Genomic DNA, 21,957 nt, shown 5'->3' with positions numbered 1-21,957 from the left:
CTTTTCTTCAAGCAATGGAACAGATAAAATAGAATGAGGACGTGAGAAATGAAAATTCATTTCTTCATGATTAGCTTGCGTCCTTTCAAGCATATTCAGGTCTCCAGCAAATTCTTTAGACGTTTAAGTTCGTCTGGAGGCCTGTCCCTGCATAAGAGATTAGTTCTTTTTCTTCACCACCCACATCTGAAGGGGTGGCAAAGAGTTCATCATTCTGTGAGCTCCATAAGAGAAAGGTGGCATAGAAGCCAGTCCACTTCGTTTCACATAAGAGGAGTTAGGGTAAGCATATGAATAAGCGGAGAAATTCTTTGAGGACTTATGAACATAATGGTTAGAAGAATAATGCACATATTCATAGCCCTTAGTTCTTCCCTGCGAAACAGAAGTGTTAGCACGATGATGTTCATATGAGGACTTTGATCCTTTTGAGGAATTTGATCCATGTGAGGAATTTGGTCCATTTAAGGACTTGGATCCATATGAAGAATTTGGTCCATATGAAGAGTTTGATCTGGGGTTCCTGTTCTTCACAGATGGTGTCATAATGACATTCACCTGAAGACTTTCAAGGCATCTTTTGGGAACCCAGATTTTCTTCATAGGAGAACCGTTCCTGCAGTTAGTGCCAACATATCTAGCAAATACTTCACCATTCTGATTTTTGAACAGTTTATAGTTGGAGTCAAATGACTCATCAGTAGAGTGAGGAGATTCACATGTAAAGCCGGATAGAATAGATGGATCTACTGGACGTCCCTTTGCAGCAACCCATGAGGTTTTGGGGTACTGCTCAGGCTTCTAGTATGTTCCATCAGCATTGAGTTTCCTCTCAAAGGCAATACCCTCTTTCCTAGGGTTCCTGTTGAGGATCTGCTTTTTAAGCACATCACAAAGAGCCTGATGCCCTTTGAGGCTTTTGTACATGCCTGTCATATACAATTCCTTCAGCCCTGCATTGTCAGTGATACTAGCAATATCCTCAGATGAGGAATTAGTGATAGCAGAGACAGGTGAAGAATTTGTAGCAGTAGAAGCCTTTGAACATTCAGGTGAAGAATTAGCAGATTCACATTCAATGGACTTCAAACATGGAGGAATGAATTCTTCCTGAGCAGCGCTGATTTGTTGAGCAAGTAATGAATCACGCTCCTTCTGAAGATCTTCATAACTCTCCCTTAGCTTTTCAAGATCTTGCTTTCTTTGAAGAAATTCATAAGGAAGCTTCTCATGATCAGATAAGAGAGTGTTATGATGACTTTGAAGATTGTCAAACTTGGGCTAAAGTCTCTGAAGATTTTCAGTCAAAGTTTTAGTGTGATCCATTTCTTCACCCAACATATCATCACTCTTGTCTAGCATGTTCTGAACTTTTTCAAAAGCCTTTTGTTGTTTCACAGCAATCTTAGCAAGTTTAGAGTAGCTAGGCTTGAGGTTTTCATCAGATTCATCCTCACTTGATTCAGAGGAGGGATATTTGAGTACCTTGGCACCCTTTGCCATGAAGCAATAGGTGGGAGCGTAGTCATCATCGCCTTCGTCGGAATTGTTGGTGAAGCCATTTTCTTCAGAGTTGAAGATCGACTTGCTGACGAACGCAGTAGCGAGGACTAGGCTCGCCACTCCATATTCTGACTCCTCAGATGCCTCCTCTTCCTCATGTTCCTCAGATTCAGCTTAAGAGTCCATTTCCTTGCCAATGAATGCCCGAGCCTTCTTAGAACTGCTCTTCTTGTTAGATGAAGACTTCGAGGATTTTGATGATGAAGACTTTGAAGATTTCTTCTTCTTCTTTGAGTCATCAGAACTATAATCCTTGTATTTCTTCTTCTTTGATTCCTTTTCCCACTGAGGACAATCTTGAATGTAGTGACCAGGTTTCTTGCATTTGTGGCATAGCCTCTTCTTGTAGTCACGGGATGAGGAATCATCACTTATTGAGGATTTCCCAAAGCGACCACGCCTTGAGAACTTCTGAAATTTCTTCACGAGCATAGCTAGCTCCTGGCTCAGTTCTTCAGGATCACCAAGGCTGCTACCAGAATCTTCACCTTCAAATTCAGACACTGCCTTGGTCTTCAGGGCGCATGATCTGCCATAGCTCGAACCATAGAGATCTCTCTTCTCAGCAAGCTAGAACTCATGAGTGTTTAGCCTTTCGAGGATATCAGTGAGATCAAGTGACTTGTAGTCTCCACGTTCTTGTATCATCAGTGCCAGAGTGTCAAATGAGGAATCAAGTGATCTCAGCAATTTCTTCACCACCTCATGGTCGGTGATGTCAGTGGCACCAAGTGCTTGAAGCTCATTTGAGATGTCAGTGAGGCGATCGAAGGTTTGCTGAACATTTTCATTGTCGAGTCTTTTGAGGCGGTTGAAGAGATTGCGAAGAACGTCAACTCGAGAGTCACGCTGTGTTGAGACTCCTTCATTTACTTTGGACAGCCTATCCCATATAAGCTTAGCAGTTTCCAAAGCACTCACTCTGCCATACTGCCCTTTACTCAGATGGCCACATATGATGTTCTTCGCTTGAGAATCGAGTTGCTTGAATCTCTTCACATCAGTAGCACTCACAGAAGGTGTGACAGAGGGAACACCATTTTCCACAACATACCAAAGATCGTTATCAATTGCCTTCAGATGCATTCGCGTCTTGTTCTTCCAGTAGGGGTAGTCCGTCCCATCGAAGGTAGGACACCCAGCAGAGAACTTGATCATACCTGCGGTCGACATACTAAAACTCCAGGTGGTTAAACCAAAATCACACAGAACAAGGGAGTATCTTGCTCTGATACCAATTGAAAGTGCGTTATATCGACTAGAGGGGGGTGAATAGGCGATTTTTATGAATTCTTCACTAAGGAATTTTAGGGTGAGGAAATTCCTAAGCGAAGAACTACTTGCAGCGGAATAAGTACTCAGATGCAAACATAATAGAACATAAGCATGGTCATCATGATGAAATGAAAACAAGCACAGAGTACAGAAAGCGTAAACACAGGATAAACAGGAAGAAGACAAACAGACTGAAGAAATTGAACTGAGGAAATTTGAGAAAGTCTTCAGTCAAAGTCTTCAAACATATATGAACAAGTACACAACACAGTAATGAGGAAATGAAAGAGTTGAGGAAATAGAACCAGTTGGCTTGGTGAAGACAATGATTTGGTAGACCAGTTCCAACTGCTGTGACAGTTGTACGTCTGGTTGGAGTGGCTAGGTATTTGAACCTGAGGACACACAGTCCTCACCGTATTCTCCTTGAGCTAAGGTCACACAGACCTCGCCCAATCACTCGTGGTAAGTCTTCAGGTGACTTCCAAACCTTCACAAACTCGGTCATTCGGCGATCCACAATTTCCTCTTGGATGCTCAGACCATGACGCCTAACCGTCTGGAAGATGCACAGTCTTCAAAGGTAACAAGCGTCGGATCCACACAGGATCAATCTCTTCAGTGATGCTCAATCACTTTGGGTTTGTAGGTGTTTGGGTTTGGGTTTTCCTCACTTGATGATTTTTGCTCAAAGTCCTCGGAGGATGGGATGCTCTCAAATGACAAGTGTCAGTTTCTCTCGGAGCAGCCAACCAGCTAGTGGTTGTAGGGGGCGGCTATTTATAGCCTAGGGAGCAGCCCAACATGATAAGACATAAATGCCCTTCAATGATATGACCGTTAGGTGGATAAGATATTTTGGGACAGTTGGCACATAGCACAGCAACGGTCGGAAATTTGAATATCAAATTCCTCAGGGCTATCATGTTCCCCACTTGTAGGCAATCTGCACTGGCGAATTCCTAACTCCTCAGTCAGAACAAATTCCTCAGAGACCAGAAGAGCTTCGTCTCTGTCACTGAAGAAATTGACTAAGCTGCATGAGATTTCCAATGGCTTCACTCGAAGGGATTGGTAGGTGTAGGATTTTGAGATGAGCATCACTTGGAAATTTTTCCTTAGTATTTCCTCGACCCCCTTTAACAGTAAGGTGTTTCCTATGACTCAAGAAAGAGAAAATGAAACTATGAAAACAAAAGTCTTCACGCTTCATGTTCCTCGCATGAATACCAAGTCTTCATGGTCACACAATTTCTTCACTTTCAAAGTCTTCAGAAATCCAAAGTCTTCATTCGAAGACATTCATTATTAGGGGTCGACTTTCTCTGTAAGTATCAAACTCCTCATAGACTTATAGACCTGTGTATACTCACAAACACATCAGTCCCTTAACCTATAAGTCTTCAATACACCAAAATCACTAAGGGGCACTAGAGCACTTACAGGTTTCAGTTCTGGACTTGTTTTGCTGCGGTGTTTATTTGCACTGGTCGACAACTTCGACAACCAGTGTATATGATATGCTGCTTTGTTCCCTATATTTGCACGGGTGGCGAACTTTGATGCCCAGTGGATGTAATATGTGTAATAGCCGTGATAGCCTAGCGTAAGTTGCTTGCTTATTTATTTCCTTGTTGTCTTGTTTATTTGTTTGCTTGTAGTTAGTGCAGTTCTTTTTCCGCAGTTTGCTAGTGGCCACAATAACCTATTTTTTAAAACTTGGCCACAATAACCATGGGCTACATATTTACTGTAGTTACCATGGGCCTCCTACAGGCCGTAGAAACAATGGGCCTTCTAAGGGCCGTAGAAACAATGGGCCTTCTACGTGCCGTATGATCGATAGGCCAAACATGGGCCAATAACAGACCGCATTATGGGTCGTAAACGGGCTAGATTTGGAATTGCCCGTTCATGGGCCGACAATAACGGGCCGTCGTTAATTGGCCGTATTTGATGACGCTATGAAAACGGCCCAACGGATTAACGGGTTGCAAACGGGCCGATTGTAACCGCAGGCTGAATTTGGCCCACAAGCAGAAAAGGCCAGTAACAGGCTGTAAGTAACCGAATGCTGGAAATGAGCCCAAGAATAAATGGGTCCTGAGAAGGCCGAAAGATAACACGGATTGGAAACGGCCCAATTGAATAATGGGCCGTTAATGGGTATAAAGGGGTACATTGTTCATCGCGGGCCAGATTCACCACGGGTCGTTAATGGGCCAAGAGTTACAAATGGCCTCGTATGGGCCGAAAGACATCATGGGCCATACATGGGCGGGAAGTTACAGCGGGCTGGAATCATATTGGACGGCCTAGATGAAGCTACTGAGCTTAATTCCGATAGGTCGTAACGGACCGTGAGTTAGCGGGCCATAAATGGGCTATATACGAACATGCCGTTAACAGGCTTTCCGTGGGCTGGCCCGTTACCTTTTGACCAAGTCAAACGGGCCGGCCTTTTCACCAGAATGGGCCTCTGTTGGGTCGTGCCATGTGTCGACGTATCATAGGCGCCTCCTATCCAATGAATGGATGACATCTGTCCCAACGGTGAGCCAACACATGTTTCCTCCGGCCAATGAGAATTTTACATGTGGAAAATCCTCATTGGTCCTGGCTTTTAGCTGGTTATCGGATCCAAAACCGGACCCGATAGCTTAACGACAACCCGTTACGGTGGATGCCACGTGTCGGTCACCCTTGACGAAAGCACTTCCATGAAGCGCCATTTATCGTCATGGAAGTGGACACTTCCGTGATGATAATTTTGGTAATGTCATGGAACACTTCTACGACAGCACAGGTATGACTATCTTGATTCTTTCATAAAATCGTCATGGATGTACATGCATGATAGAAAACGTGACCTACTATGACAAACACGTATCATCACGGAAGTGTATTTTTTGTAGTGTTTATCAATCCGTGAGAGGTGTAGGATAAAGATGGTCTCTCTCAAACGACCCTGCAACCAAATACAAGAAATCTCTTGTGTCCCCAACACACCCAATACAATTGAATTGTATAGGTGCACTAGTTCGGAAAAGAGATGGTTATAAAAGTGTAATATGGATGGTAGAAATATATTTTTATAATTTGAGTAAATAAAAACAGCAAGGTAGCAATTGGTAAACGGGCACAAAAATGGTGTTTCAATGCTTAAAAACAAGGCCTAGTGTCCATACTTTCACTAGTGCAACCTCTCAACAATGCTAACATAGTTGGATCATATGATTATCCCTCAAAGTAGAACGAACAATCACTCCCGAGTTCCTATTAGCGGAGAACAAAAGATAGGAGTTGTTTGTAGGGTACGAAACCACCTCAAAGCTATTCTTTCCGTTCGATCTATTAAAGAGTTCGTACTAAAATAACACAAAGCTATTTTTCTGTTTGATCTATCCTAGAGCTCGTACTAGAATATTACCAAAGCAAATTCATATTCATAATACTCAATCCACACAAAGAACTATAAGGAGACCCCAAAGTTTCTATCGGAGAAAAGATAATAAAAATGTGCATCAACCCCTATGCATAGATTACCCCAATATCACCGTGGGAATCCGCGAGTTGAATGCCATAACATATATCAAGTGAATCAATATGATACCTCATTGTCACCTCAAGTATTCACACCGCAAGACATATATCATGTGTGCTCATCTCTGAATATTCAATCCGACAAGACAAAACTTCAAAGGGTAAAGACTCAATTCATCACAACAAGAGTATAGAGGGGAGAAACATCATATGATCCATCTATATTAACAAAGCCCATGATATAGATCACGAGGGAGAGAGATTAAACACATAGCTACTGGTACAAACCCTCAGACCCGAGGGTGGACTACTCCCTCCTCATCGTGGTGGCCACGCGGGATGATGAAGATGGCCACCGGAGATGATTTCCCCCCTCCGGCAGGGTGCCGGAACGGGTCTAGATTTGTTTCTCATGGATACAGAGCCTTGCGGCGGCGGAACTTCTGATCTAGGTTAACCTCGAGGGGTTTCAGAATATTTGGGCATTTATAGTGCAAAGAAGGGGTACGGGCGGCCACCGAGGTGGGCACGCCAGGGGGGCCTGGCTCGCCCTGGTGGGTTGTGCCCCCCTCGGGGCACCCCCAGGTGCTGCTTTGGCCCATCGGGAGTCTTCTGGCCCATAAAAAATCTCCGTGGAGTTTCGCGGTGTTTGGACTCCGTTTGATATTGATTTCATGCGATGTAAAAAACAAGCAAAAAACAACAAGTGGCACTGGGCATTGGGTCAATAGGTTAGTCCCAAAAAATGATATAAAGTTGCTATAAAATGATTGTAAAACATCCAAGAATTATAAAATAACAGCATGAATACTTCATAAATTATAGATACGTTGGAGACGTATCAATACTCGGAGTGATAAATCCTAATCTCGATCTATGCCAACCCAACAAAAACCTTCGGAGATACCTGTAGAGCATCTTTATAATCACCCAGTTATGTTGTGACGTTTGATAGCACACAAGGTATTCCTCCGGTATGTGGGAGTTGCATAATCTCATAGTCAAAGGAATATGTATATGACATGAAGAAAGCAATTGCAATAAAACTTAACGATCATTATGCCAAGCTAAAGGATGGGTCTTGTCCATCACATCATTCTCCTAATGATGTGATCCCGTTCATCAAATGACAACACATGCCTATGGTTAGGAAACTTAACCATCTTTGATTACGAGCTAGTCTAGTAGAGGCTTACTAGGGACACTGTGTTTTGTCTATGTATCCACACATGTATCAAGTTTCCGGTTAATACAATTCTAGCATGAATAATAAACATTTATCATGATATAAGGAAATATAAATAACAACTTTATTATTGCCTCTAGGGCATATTTCCTTCACGGCCATCTTATTTATTAACATAGATTCCTTTTCAAAAATTTGGCCTACTAAATTTTCAATATGCATAAATTGAGCCTTTAGACCAACAATTTTTTTATTAACATCATCAAGCTCTTTATTAATATACTAAATCATAGTATTTTTGTTCTTTAAGTTCGTTCCTAAAGAAACTATTATGCTCAAATTGTAAGGACATGAAGCTCTTTGTGTTGTTTTCAATTTCCTCCAACTTTCTATAGTGCAGATCAAGACTCTTGGGTTGAGACATGAAGGCAAGAAAGCAATCTAGCACACAAGCAAACGAAAAGACGAACGGAAAGAAGGCGAATAAAAAGGCAAATATTTTTGTGTTTTTCTGAAGACATTTTAGAAGTGGGGGAGAGGAAAACGAGAGGAAAATGGCAAATAATGTAAGTGCAAGAGATGAGAGTTTATGATAGGTACTTGGTGGGCTTGATGTAGAACCTCCTCGGCAACGGTGCCAGAAATTCTTCCTGCTGCTTCTTGAGCTTGCGTTGATTTTTCCCTTGAAGAGGAAAGGGTGATACAGCAAAGTAGAGATAAGTATCTCCCTCAGTTAAGAACTAAGGTATCAATCCAGTAGGAGGTACAAGCAAGTCCCCAATAGATGCACCTACACAAACTAACAAACACTGCACACAACGCGAAAAAGGGGTTGTCAATCCCTTCACGGTCACTTGCAAGAGTGAGATCTAATAGAGGTAGATATAAAAGATAAATAAAAGGCAAAATAAAGTAAATATAAATAAATTACAGCAAGGTATTTTTGGGTTTTTGGTTTTATAGATCTGAAAATATATGATGGAAAATAGACCCCGGGGCCATAGCTTTCACTAGAGGCTTCTCTCTTGAAGAAAGCATACGGTGGGTGAACAAACTACTGTTGAGCAATTGATAGAAAAGCGAATAATTGTGACGATATCTAAGGCAATGATCATGAAGATAGGCATCACGTCCGTGACAGGTAGACCGAAATGATTCTGCATCTACTACTATTACTCCACACATCGACCGACTCCTGCTTGCATCTAGAGTATTAAGTTCGTAAGAACAGAGTAACGCCTTCAGCAAGATGACCTGATGTAGAGGGATAGATCCAATCAACATGGTAAAAACCCCAGCTTTTTATCCTTGATGGCAACAATGCAAATACGTGCCTCGCTATCCTTTCTGTCACTGGATGACGACACCGCAAGATTGAACACAAAACAAAGCACCTCTCCCATTGCAGGAAAAACCAATCTAGTTGGCCATTTCGAAGAGAAATACAAAGCTATCTTAATCATGCATAAAAGAGTACAGAGATGACTCAAATAATATTTATAGATAATCTGATCATAAACCCACAGTTCATTGGATCTCAACAAACACACCGCAAAAGAAGAGTACATCGAATAGATCTCCAAGAACATCGAGGAGAATATTGTATTGAAGATCAAAGAGAGAGAAGAAGCCATCTAGCTACTAGCTATGGACCCATAGATCTGTGGTAAACTACTCACACATTATCGGAAGGGCAGCAAGGTTGGTGTAGAGGCCCTTCATGATCGAATCCCCCTCCGGCGGAGCACCGAAAAAGGCCCCAAGATGGGATCTCACGAGAACAGAAGCTTGCGGCGGCGGAAAAGTATTTCTGGTGTGCCCTCTGGTGTATGGGGAATATCTAAGGATTTATGGTGCTGGAGTTAGGGTTAGGAGAGCCACCGGGGGCACAAGCCTAGGGGCGCGCCCCTAGGGCTTGTGGCCCACTCGTGGGTCTTCTGGCCTCCTCCCGAAGCTTCGTGGGTTTCTTATGGTCCAAGAAAAATCATCGTAAAGTTTTATTCCGTTTGGTATTGATTTTCTGTAAAAGTCAAAAACAAGGAAAGAACGTCAACTGGAACTGGGCACTAGGTTAATAGGTTAGTCCCAAAAATGATATAAAAATAGCATATAAATGCATATAAAACATCCAAGATGGATAGTATAATAGCATGGAACAATGAAAAAATATAGATAGTTGGAGACGTACCGGGCGCCGGAATCGTCGAGGATCACCGGCGGCCGTAGAGGAAGAAGACGACGTCAATCTGCCGATGCAGAGGCGTCGAGCTCGAGGCGGCGGTCATAGGCGAGGTAGAGGTCGACAACGCGTCTCGTGGACGTGCTGGCGAGGCGCGGGGAGAGCGGTGGCCGCGGCTACGGCACAACCATGGCGACGGTGGCGCTCGGTTGAGGTGGGGTGTGTGTGAGAGAGAGAAAGAGAGCGCGAGCACGTGGGCGAGAGAGAGAGAGAGAGAGAGAGGGCGAGGGAAAATATCTGGGGGCCGCGGCGTCGGCCTTATCCCCTCGTTGGTAAGGCGCGGGACAGCGAGTTGGTCCGGCGGCGAGGCGCAGGCCCGCGCCCTCGGTCGGTTGAACAGGAGAAGGGGAAGACGACAGCGGAAAGGATGGGCTGGGCCGTCTTGGGCTGCATGCCAGGTAAGTTTCTACCCATTTTTTTCATTTCCTGTCTTCCTATTTTATTTATTTATTAGGGATAGAAAATGATTATTTAGGGTAACCAAAAGAGATGAGAAAAATGTGGGACTTAGCCTATTAAATAGTTTGTATTTTTAGGCAGTGCCACAAAAAGTTTGGAGGCCAGAGGAATCCATTTGTATTTTCCACAAATAAATTAGCACTTTAAAATGCTGAAATTGCATTGTAATAATTGCTACGGTCCATCCTAGCTCCTAGGTGATGTTGTTTTCATTAACAATTAAATGTTATGGAATTTTGGCTAAATGATTAACTATTCTGCAGCAACTTTTGTGCAACTCCATATCTCACTTGCAAATTAAATTTGATTTCAAAGTGGAATTTCAAATGATATTTGAATCAAAGGTGATCAAGCACTGTTTAGCAAAACAATTAGCTTAATCACAGAGGGTTACTGTAGTATGACACTAGGGGTGTTACATAAATATAAAATACTATGAAAAATATACAAAAGTGATACTATAATAGCATGAAACAATAAAAATTATAGGTACTTTTGAGACGTATTAGGACGAACCGAAGGGGAAAAGGGTTGGGGACGAAGAGGAGCTGATCAAGATCAAGATGTGGTGACCCGTTGATCCAGAGGTGGAAGGAGGTGACCGGAGTTGTGCAAAGAAGGTCGATAGCCATAGGGGAAGGAGAGGAAGCCAGGCTCCTGGACGCCCCCTTGCTCGAGGTAGAGGGCACAGAGGAAGCAAATGTGAAATCAGAGCTCCCGGACATGGCAATGGAGGAGGAGGACATCGTGTTCATGCTAACGTCGAGCTCATGCTCTCGTCTTCTCTCGGTTTTGCTTGAGGATGAAAAAAGAAAGGAGGGTAGGAGCCCCTGGTGGTGGCGGACGGATGGGGAAACCCTAGCGAGGAGCATGGATGCAGAGATAGATTTAAATAGCGCTGGGGTGCAAGCGGAGGGCGGCTTTCTGGTTGATGTGGTCGTGTCCTGGCCAAGCTCTGTTTTCGCCAAGGGCAAAGTTACCGAAGGTGGAAGAAGCACGGGAAATTGTTTCGCTGGTTGGGCTGCGTTGCGTAGTAAGAGAGAAGGAGAGGGAAAGGCTAAGTGGGCCAACTCTGGTTCTCTCCCTCCCTCCCTCGGTTATTTCTTTTCCTTTTCTATTAATAAATAAACATAAACTAGAATAGAAGAAATAAACGGAGGTTTAGGAAAATATTTTGTGCAAATGGCTATTTTTTGGACTTGTTAAAGTAAGCGTGATTCAAGAAAAATGGTTGTCGGCATGTTTGAAAGCTTAAATTCAAACTCATTTGAATATGGGTTTGAACTAGGACTAGGTGTTAGAAGTGTCCGAAAATCTTGAGATTTTTGGTAGAGCTTCGATAAATGCAAAAGGATTTTATGGCAAAGTTTGGAGGCCAAGCTTAGGGTAGAAAAGGCAAGAGGGGTCTGAGTAAGGTTGAAATGGAATTTGGAAAAACATTATAATAACATAGCAGCAAGTCACAAATGTTTTTTGGAAAATGTTCAAAGTTAAATGTGTGATAAATGAAAATCAGTTTTTAAATTTGGGGAAAACTCCGAGATGTTCCACGTGGTGACCCCCATGAACGACATTTGTAGGGGCCGATGGTACCTTCGCGGCGGACGGGCGAGAGTGGAGCAACGGCGTTGGCAAAGCGGCGTGGTGACCAAGTGGAGCGGCGGGGGTCCGGCAAGGCCTTGGCGGGAGGCCGGGATGATACAGATGCAACATAGGCCAAGGAGGAAACGGATGCAGAGCAAGGGGAAGGAAGGGACGGAGACATGGGTTCCGCCTTGGTTTGTGTGGGCCGAGGGTGTCTGAGTCTATGTCCGGACGCTCGCAAAACTCCCGCAACTTTGCTTTCAGTTTGCGGGGAAACGTATGTGCGTCCCATGTATGCAAAATGGTATTGAATGGCAAAGTGCACCCAAACAGTTTGGTCCGGACGTTTGTTGGCTATTTGAGCATCGGCTTTGAGATGCCATTAGCACTATATGAAAAATCTAAGTAGTTCAGTACCGAATGACGTGAACTCCTTTTTTTTGTTGCGAAAATAATTCAGATCTACTATCAGAGTTCACTGAAAATACAAAGCACCACAGACGTAATAAAAATTACATCAGGATACCGAGAACACCGAATGATCACCACCGCCGTCAGAACTACTAATAATAAAATTTGAAGTAAACTACTGCAGTATTTCAAACTGTATATCCATGCGCATCTACGGGAGTATCATTTTTGTGGATTGGACGCCATTGAGTTGGCTGCTTCAGAGGATCCCACAGCATGACATCAATATTTCGCTCAAAAAAATATTTTCTGATACTGATCCCACATCACTACGTTCTCCCACCGGAGAGAGCTCATATTCGGCGGAGAAGACATCTCTCATCGTCGGCTGGCTGCTGGCAAAGCGGACACCACGTCAACACAAATACGTCGCCTCCGTGACGCCTCGCATGGTCGCATCGTTATCCATCCCTCGGCCGCCGTAGGCCGTGTCTTTTTAGGTGCGTGCGTACGCGTACCATGGCTCTACGTACTCACTGTAGGTACCAGGCCGCGACCTGTGCTCTCCTCCTCTCTCCTCGTCCGCTGTGTCTCTGCTTGCAAAACTGCGGGAACCTGGCGAAAGGGCCTGTACCTCTGGGACATGACGGGGCAATGGCCGTGCCTGCCAAAAGCGCACAAGTTCCGCAGGCCTATCGCAGTTTTTTTTCAGACTGACGACATGAAAGGTGGCGTGAGCGTCGGAAAGGCTACGGCAAAGGCAGGACGGTCACGGGTTACGGGCAAATTTGACAAATTTGACCTATAAACGAAATCAAATCACAGAATGAACTGTCCGTGAAACTATTTCACGCGGCTGAGCCGTGGCGCCTAGCTCTCAGGCGCTGCACTAGTGCAACGCCTGGGAGCTAGGCGCTGCACTAGTGCAACGCCTGAGAGCTAGGCGCCACACTGTATAGTGTGGCGCCTAGCTCTCAGGCGCTGCACACTGACTTAGTAATTTTCTGATCACACGGGTGCGACGCTGACCGTGTAGCGCCTATCTGTGAGGCGTTGCACAGTGTAGTGTGGCGCCTTCGTGTCGGACGTCACACAAAAAGGTCGGCCGCGTGAAATAGTTTCACGAATAGTTCATTCTGTGATTTGAATTCGTCTATAGGTCAAATTTGCCACGGGTCACGTGCCCCGCCCCCGATCGATCCCCCGGATTCGTGCTCTCGCTCTGGCGCATGCGGGGCTGCCAACAGACGGGCAGCAACTTTTTTTTTTGAGCATCAGGGCAGCAACTTTTGTTTGCAGTCTTGTGAGAGAGGCTCGAGTTTTTGGGCCGTCAGAGACGAAGCCCAGTGAAAGGCCCAAGACGCTTCCACAAAAACTACACCTCATTTTTATTTACCCCTAAAAAACCTCATTTTCCCTGTGTTGTTCCTTTTGTGATCGCAGAGAAACATATTTGCACTTGTTCTTTCTCTGCCCTGTGGCAAGGGTAGCTTGGCGTACTGTTGGGGCGATGCTTGGTACAGAATTATGTTCTAATAATCTGTGCCAATTTTACTCATGGTGTTATGCTTTTCTTCCCCAAGGGGACCGATATTTCACTATGGGTCTAGCAGCCATATGTTGGGCCATCTGAAATCGCAGAAATCAGGCCACTTTTCAGTTTAAGAAAATGTCATCTGCTTTTGAGATTGTCTTCACTGCCTGTGTGCATTTATCCTATTGGGCGGGTCTACTGAAGGGCGAGGAACGAACGGAGCTGGAACATGGCGCGATGCTTATGAAGAAAAATGCTAAGGAGATGATGAGACTCTGCGAGACTGCGTACGTGGGCAACAACCTGGAGTGATCCCGACGCCGTGTCTCCAAAACCCTCCACCTTTTGAAGCTGATGGTCGTGCTGTCTTTTGGATCCCTGAAGAACCTAGTCATTTTATTTGATCTATGCTCCTACTATGTCGCCTCGGTGTAGGCTGTGGTGTTTCCCGAACCTTTGCTACTTTCTGTTGCGTGCTGATAGTGCTTCAGGGTTTTTGCCTCGTAGTGGGCACTTCGATTGCAACGGGTTTTCCTGAAGTGCTTGAACTCGCTTTTTTCCTTTCCCTTTTCGTCTGAACTCGGATATGGCTGTATTTCCGTTATTTCTGTAATGCAAAGGGGATTAGCCTGGTTCAAAAAAAAACTCATTTTTATTTTATTTTCTGCAGGCCCTTTGGCTTACGCACAATTTCTCTAATTTTGAGAAACAAGCTGCAGTTTCAATCAATTTTGGATCATGGACCAGTCAACTTCTCCTGGCCTAAGTTTCAATCAATTCACCACTCAGGAGAAGTAATCCATTATGAAGCCCGACAGGCGACAGGCGACAGGTGAAGCACCACTATCGTGGATTTGTGGGGTTACGATTAATCATTGTTTTGCTCCTTACGTGGGTCATGTCGGATCCATGAAAGACGAGCACCATCATTTGGGATTAGCCCATTCGAGCGATCCTCCTTGGTTCGAGCGGCCGGGCCTCGTTGCTCCCAAAAGCAGCACTCGCAGCTATTGTGCTAAGCGACAGCAAAATCGAAGCCAACTCCGGCCCTGATGATAAGCACGGCACTGCGAGTACTAGGAGCACTCTTCTGATGGAGCAAGAAGAGATGAGCACGGTTTTCACTTTGACCGTGCTGAAGAAACCCGACCTCTGGTCCGGGGAAACATCAAACGTCACTTTTGCGTCCACATGGCGCATGGATGCTGCTGCCGGTTTGCACAGGTTACGCCGGTTCCTTTCTCTTGACTGTAGAGACCTGTGATTTCGGATCTGGGTAGGACATGTAACGCTCATTCATGAGGCCTGCTTATTCATTGCCATCAATGTTTTCCTTACGTGATGCAGAGCTGACCGACCATATATGTACAGGACCTGTCGCCATGACGACGCGAGGGAGACTCTCAACTGCCCTTTCCCACCTACAGTTTGCCTGCCGCAATTGCCGCGCACGTTCAGGCGATCAGCCAACTACTCCGGCCGTTTTGCTTGCGGTCGGTTATCCGCCGGGCTCCCTGCACTCCCACGCCATTTTCCAATTCTTCTTGTTCACTTCATCTTTTTCCACTCCCGTTCGAGGCGAAAGAACACAGTGCAAAATGATAGAAAAAGAAATGTGGAGAGGTAAAGAAACTTAAGAAATCAGAAAATAGAAGAAGGGAAAGAGAAAAAGACAATTGGCATGTCTATTTGTCCGGGCAACCAAACACTCATTTTCAAAACCTCAATTCCATGCAAAGCACACAACAGTGAAAATAACATACAATAGTTCAACAATACTAATGTTTTAAAATGCAACATAGTGGGTGTGTTCACTAGGTGGGTGTGTGGTAGGGTTAGGGTTGAGGGAGACGCTGCCGAGGCCGTAGCGGTGGTGTCGCGTCCGAATAAGTTTCTCCGGGCTCCGTCCGCGGTCAGGCGAGGCTTTTGCCTTCGTCTAGGAGCCAGCGGTGTTGGGGATCCCCGGATCTCGTCGAGGTCGCGGGCTATGGTGGTTGGAGGTCCATCGGCACTGGCCGTTTGGATCCTCAGATGGGCGATGGAGGCAGGGAGACGAAGACCTTTCTTCTTCCTTGTTGGTACGATTTGCTGCTGCTGTTCTTCTCCTTCCTCTGCGCTGATACTGGTGGGAGATCCTGCTTTGCACGGGCGGATGGCCCGCCGCGGTGCTGGACCGGTCGGATGACTCGAGTTCTCTTCCTTCTGGAAGGGACACTTTTCGCGTTAGTCAAAGCCAAAGATGGCGACGGCTATTGCAGGTGTGTTGGATTGATGTCCATGCCCTCTCAGCACTGGTGTCAAGAAAGGAGGAAGCATCGTGGCGGCAATTTTACTGTGGTCGAAGATGATGACCTGTTTGCGACTGGTTGCAGATCCTTCTGCTGCAGGGGTCTTCTCTCAAGATTCAGGGATGATGACACAGGGCTCCGGAGATCTTCTTGTGTTATGGTTGTCTTAGGGTACTCTAGGTGTTCATGGTCCTTTGTTTTTGCGTTTCAGTGTACTTGTAAGGGTCACCTACTCCGTACTGATTCGTGATTTGAATGAACAATTTCTCAAAAAAAAATGCAACATAGTCCAGACATAAATATTAGGGTCTGTCTAGGATTTAGATGTGACATAACTAGCTGATGTTCACTCTGTTTGTGGTCTATTTTTTTGTCCTAGTTTTTTTTTTTGTTTTTTGATGCTGCATTATATATTTGTGGGAGCTTGGATGTGACATTTTTAAAGAACTTCTAGATGTGAATTAGACAAACTATAAATATTATCTATCCTGAGTGCGTGTTCAAACATGGAATTGGATTATTTTCAGTGTGGATCAAGATATGTTCCAAAAAACATTGAGTAGTTACGCGTGTGCATGTTGATGACAAAGTGCCACATCTTATTTCGGGAGGTCGGACATGTACTCCGGTCTTCTTAAGATCATGTTCGGCAGACCCATTGGCCTCACCTTCCACAATCATGTTGTGTAAAGTTACACGATAAGTCATCGTCTGCCATAATATCTTCATTTCCACATATTTGTAGCTTCATGAAAACTACCTTACCGAGCTTAGAGCACCTTAAATGGTCTCTCCACATCTTTCCTAATAGCTTTTTGCATTTGTGCAAACGGATGTATTTTATCACCTGGGACGAAGTAGCCTGTATTGAGGCGGCGTCCGGAGCCGCGACTATGTCCAGACGCATGGACGTTCTGGGGCGGATAGGAAATGGCTGTGGAGGCGTTGCGGGTTGGGTACTAAGAGCAACTATAGCAGACCCCGCATCCCGCCCTGACTCGTAAAATAACCGCTAAAATGCGGGTCGGGGCGGAAAACCCAGACCCGATCAGACCCCGCATCCCGCCCCGGCCCGCAAAATTTTTTAGGGGGCGCGGCAAAATCCCGACCCCAATCCGGGAAACGCGGGTTTCCCCCTCACGGCTGCGGTGCCCTGCATATAAGCGGAAGCAGTTGGTGGGGGACATTTCATCCCGTGCTTTCCCCCACCAACCACCTCTCCTCTCCCCCCTCGTGCCGCCGCCGGCCGCCGCCCAAGATTCCGGCGAAAGCAGCCGGCAGGAGCACGCCGGAAGGCCGCCATGCGCAGGAGGCCTCCCCTCCCTTCCCCCCTGCGTCGGCTGGCCGCCGGATTTGCAGATCTGCGGCACTTCATCGCGGGCCGCCGGATTTGGCTTCATCTCCCGCATCCCAGGCAAGGGCGCATCGCCGCATGCAGGTACGGATTTGCCCGCCCGCCGCCGCCGAAGGTTTGCGGGCATGGATTCGTCCGGCCGTCCATCGGGCTCGGCGCTCGCGCAATGTCTTTGTGGCTTGCCGATGCCGCTCATAGAGTGCGACGACTGCACGCGAAAAGTGTTGCGGCTCACTTCGGGCACGCCGAAGCATCCCGGATGGGTGTTCTTCAAATGCGAAAACGACGGGGTACGTGCACTTGCGGTAGCTCATTTCATAGCTCATTCTTTAGTTCAACTGCGGTAGCTCACTTCGAGCTTGCTCATTCTTTTGTGTAGGGCGATGGATGCTCATTTTGGTTTTGGAAAGGCCAATACATTGATTTGTTGATAGAAAGAAACTTAATAGATGTTGGTGCACTTCTTAGTAGAATCGAAGGCAATGATGCGGCTGTATGTGCAGCTAGAGGGGAAGCAACGTCTACTTCTTTCGAACCAAAGATGAAGAAAGAGGAATGCAAATTCAAGAATCCACAGATCAACAACGAATGCATGGAGAAGATATTAGTCCAACTAGTGGGAGCAGTTATGGAAGTTGGAAATCTTCTGAAATGCATACTTGTGGTTCTTGTTTTCTTTGGTTTTGCTATTTCTAGCAAAGACTTGGTGATGTCTTTTGTATCTAATGTTGCTGCAAAAGCAAAGAAATGCATTATGCTAGATCAATTTAAGTTGTAAATATAGATTTTGCGGGTTGGGAGGAGCTGCGCCAGATCAGACACCGCAAAGCCGACCCATAAAATAGGATATTCCGGGAATATTCTTTTTTACGGGTCCATTATGCAGGGTCTGCAACTGTGGCCGTCCGCGCCGGCCCGCAAAGGCGTTTTTGCGCAAACTGCAAACACATTTCGCGGGCGGAAAGATGCGGGGTCTGCTAGAGTTGCTCTAACAGGTCGTCATCAGAGCTTGGTGGAAAAAGCAGTATGGGCAAGGAACAACGCAGAAAAGGCATAATAGAAGGGAGAGAGTAAGTTGGGCGAAGATGAAGGTTGATTTGACATGGATTTGATGTGGCAGATGCATTCAGCATGTCCGGACGGTTCTAAATTCGCGTCATATAAGAGTTGAGTTTGAGGAGCATCGAACAACCCGGACATATGGATGGGGTAAAAAAATTAGTCGAAAATTTTTGGGGGTAAAAAAAATTAGTCGAAAAAATTACTCTCCCAGCCCTGACATATGAGGAGGGGTGGCCCAGTTGGAGATGATGTAACCTGTCGCAAAAGGAAAATAGAAGGAAATTTTTTTTTTGAAAAGGGAAATCAGGAGAGAAAAAAAAGCCCTGATGAACCAGCCCAACATGCTACAGAGATGGACATCCGGTGTAAATGTTTTGTGAGGCAAATCGGTGTATAGATTTTTTTTTTGAGCAACATCTGGTGTATAGATAGGGTTGCTTCACAGCGAAGGCAAATGGGGCAGCCCACTTTAGACGCAAGTTTATTTTTTTCTTCTTTTGCTTTTTTAGTCTATTTTCACCCAATAAAGTCAGATATTGTTTTTTAGGAGCTAGATATTTCCAAAATTGTGTTAAAAACAGGAAATTCCATTTTTGGAAATTTTTTAGTGTGTATTTTATAAAAATGTTCAGCATATATTAATAAATTCATTATATCTTAAGAATGGCCAGTATTTATAAAAAAAGTGTTCATCATATAATTAGTAAATTTCCTCATATACAAAAAAAATTCAATGTATGTAACAAAATTGTAAGCTTATATTATAAAAAAATTCACCGTATAGTAAAAGTTCTCCGTGTATTTGAAAGAATGTGCATCGTATATTAGAAAAAAACTTCACTATATATTGCAAAACGTACAAAAAAATTAAAATGTGCAAATAAAAGAATAAAATCCAATATCTGAAAGAAGAAATAAAAAGTATAAATAAAAAGGAATCAAAACAGCCGATACCTGGGCTGGCCTGTCTGGAAGAGTTTTTAGTGAAGCCTCAACTATGTGCACGCGTGTCATAAGGATTGGCCTAGTAGATCAAACAAGGGGGTGCTCCTATTTGGCGCGCTCAGTGCCGTGGCAGTTAACTGGCGGCCACTGCGGCGCCTAGTAGGCCGACTCATGAACGCTTAGCGCAATTATAGCACGAAAAACCCACACAAAAAAGGTGGCGGGACGGAGAATCAAACTCGCGCCACTTCTTCTCTAGAACCACTTAGCTTACCACTACAGCGTCTGAACCCTAGTGGCTATTACCACCGCGAATAGTTTTAGAACTAATGTAGCCGCACTATTTATTACTCAGCCATTTACTATATAGCTTAGATTTTTGAGTTATTTGAAAACAATTTGAATTTTATTTATTAAAGAAGTTAATGAAATTTTGAAAAAAGTGCACGATTTTTAAAAGTTCATTGATTGAAAAAAATCATCGATTTTAAAAAAATGTTCATCAATTTTTCTAAAAACTTCATTAATTTTAAAAAAAGTTCATAATTAAAAAAAAGATCATTGAATTTGAAAAAGAAGTTCATCAACTTTTTTATAGAACTTCATTAATTTAAATCACAAATTTTCGAAAAAAAATTAATCAAACTTGAAAAAGAAGTTCATCGATTTAGAAAAAAATTAATTGATTTTGAAAAAAGTTCATTGAATCAGAAAAAGCTCACCAATTTTGGAAACAATCTACAGATTTTTTTAAAAGTACACCGATTTTGAAAAAAAAATGTTTGTCAATTTTGAAAAGTGTTCGTTGATGTTGAAGTGAACTTCATCGATTTGAAAAAAAGATCACAGATTTGAAAAAGAGTTCATTGAATTTGAAAAAAAATTGTAAAAATTTTAAAGAAAAAGGAAATAGTTGAAAGAAAAGAAACCAAAAAATAAAATATAAAACCAGAACAAAAAAGGTACGAAAAAAACCCCGAACGGAAAAAGAGAAAACCCGGATGTGGAAAAGTATAAAAGAGGAAAATGAAATGGATTATCACAAATTGTGGTCAGCCTTGGTTGGTTAGTGCGTGTTGCACTTAAACTGCAGGTCGCGGGTTCGATTCTCTCCTGTGCAAATGCGCGTGGAAGGGGTGTGTGCCGGTTTGTCCAGTGGCCTATAATCAGCGCCTGAAGCGCTAAATAGGAAGCGCGCAAAGTAGGAGTATCAAACGTGTGCACGACTAGGACTCACCTTTGGGCCTATGGGCAGGGTAGTCCCTATCTAACCAATTATGCCTTAACTATTGAGACTTCGCATAGCGATCGACCGAGCAACAGACAATGTGCCAACCCATTTAGCAGTTCTCTGAATCCGATTTAAGGAACGTTTTCCTAGCCAGTCTGCCAATTTTAGGAATCTTCTAGAAGATTCTAGTCCATTTTCTGTTTTTTCTTTTCTTTCCTAAAATATGTTCAGAATTTCAAATATTGTTTCATTTTTTTAACATGGTCCGAATTACCAAAATTAGTCGGTATATTAGTCGTGAGCTCGGTATGAGTGGGCTGGGGCGCCCCCACCAGTATTTTTTTGCGTTTGGTTTTTTCTTGCTTTTTATTTTTTCCCTTTTAGAATAATGATGGGATTTGAAAAAAAATCTTGAAATAATTAAATATTTGTGGATAAAAAAATGTACATGATTTTTATAAATGATTGTGTGCTAAAAACTATTCATGAATTTGATATTTGCTAATTAAAATAATATCAAGAGTTTTATAAATAATTTAGAAAAAGGATCGTGAATTCAAAAAGATGTGTGTGAACTATTGAAAAATTGTGTATATGTTGTAAATATAATGTTTTTGTAGTATAAAATATATTTCTTAACTTTGAAAAAATTGTAAATGACATTTTAAGTAATTTTTCCTGCGTTGCAAAAGTTTGTGACATTTGATGAATGTTTACATAATATAAGAAAATGTTTGCATGATCTTAGAATTTTTTTATTACCATTAAAATACTGTTTCAATGTGTATTAAGAAAACTCTCCAATAAAAATAGAAAAAAAGGAATGGCGAAAAACAGATTAATACAAAGAAACCATGAAAAAAAACAATGTATAACAAAGAAATAAAGAAATGCTGTGAAAAACACAAACAAAACCAAATTATAACAAAGAAAAAAAACCAAGAAAAACAAATGAAGAAATAAAAGGCCGAAGTAAGAAATAAAAGAAAACAAAAAAGCAAGAAAACCCGACCGAAACAGTGAAAACCATACAAAGAAAACCCAGACATAAACAAAACCCGACTCAAAACAGTGAAATCAGACAAAAAAGATGGGACTTTCTATTTACGTTTTGGTTTCTTAGTTGTGCTCAACATAGAAAAACACAGGAGCGGCCACAGTTGTGGGCCAGGCCGGTCGCGCAGCGTCTGTGGCGTGGGGATCATACATCTCGCTATACGCGAGATATGGCTGAGGCGTATAGGGCCTCCATATGGACAGCCACAAGTCTATCTAGTCACTTT

At 43.6% G+C, this 21,957-nt stretch overlaps 1 pseudogene; it reads right to left on the bottom strand.

Moving 5' to 3' along the window:
* Positions 1-2,211, bottom strand: part of LOC141041182 (uncharacterized) — a 41,830-nt pseudogene extending 39,619 nt beyond the window's left edge.
* Between the last annotated feature and the right edge of the window lie 19,746 nt (positions 2,212-21,957).

Source organism: Aegilops tauschii, chromosome 2 (assembly GCF_002575655.3).
Source record: "Aegilops tauschii subsp. strangulata cultivar AL8/78 chromosome 2, Aet v6.0, whole genome shotgun sequence".
Taxonomy (NCBI): domain Eukaryota; kingdom Viridiplantae; phylum Streptophyta; class Magnoliopsida; order Poales; family Poaceae; genus Aegilops; species Aegilops tauschii.
Note: the sequence above shows the minus strand (reverse complement) of the source record. Positions and strands in the feature narration are given on the sequence as shown.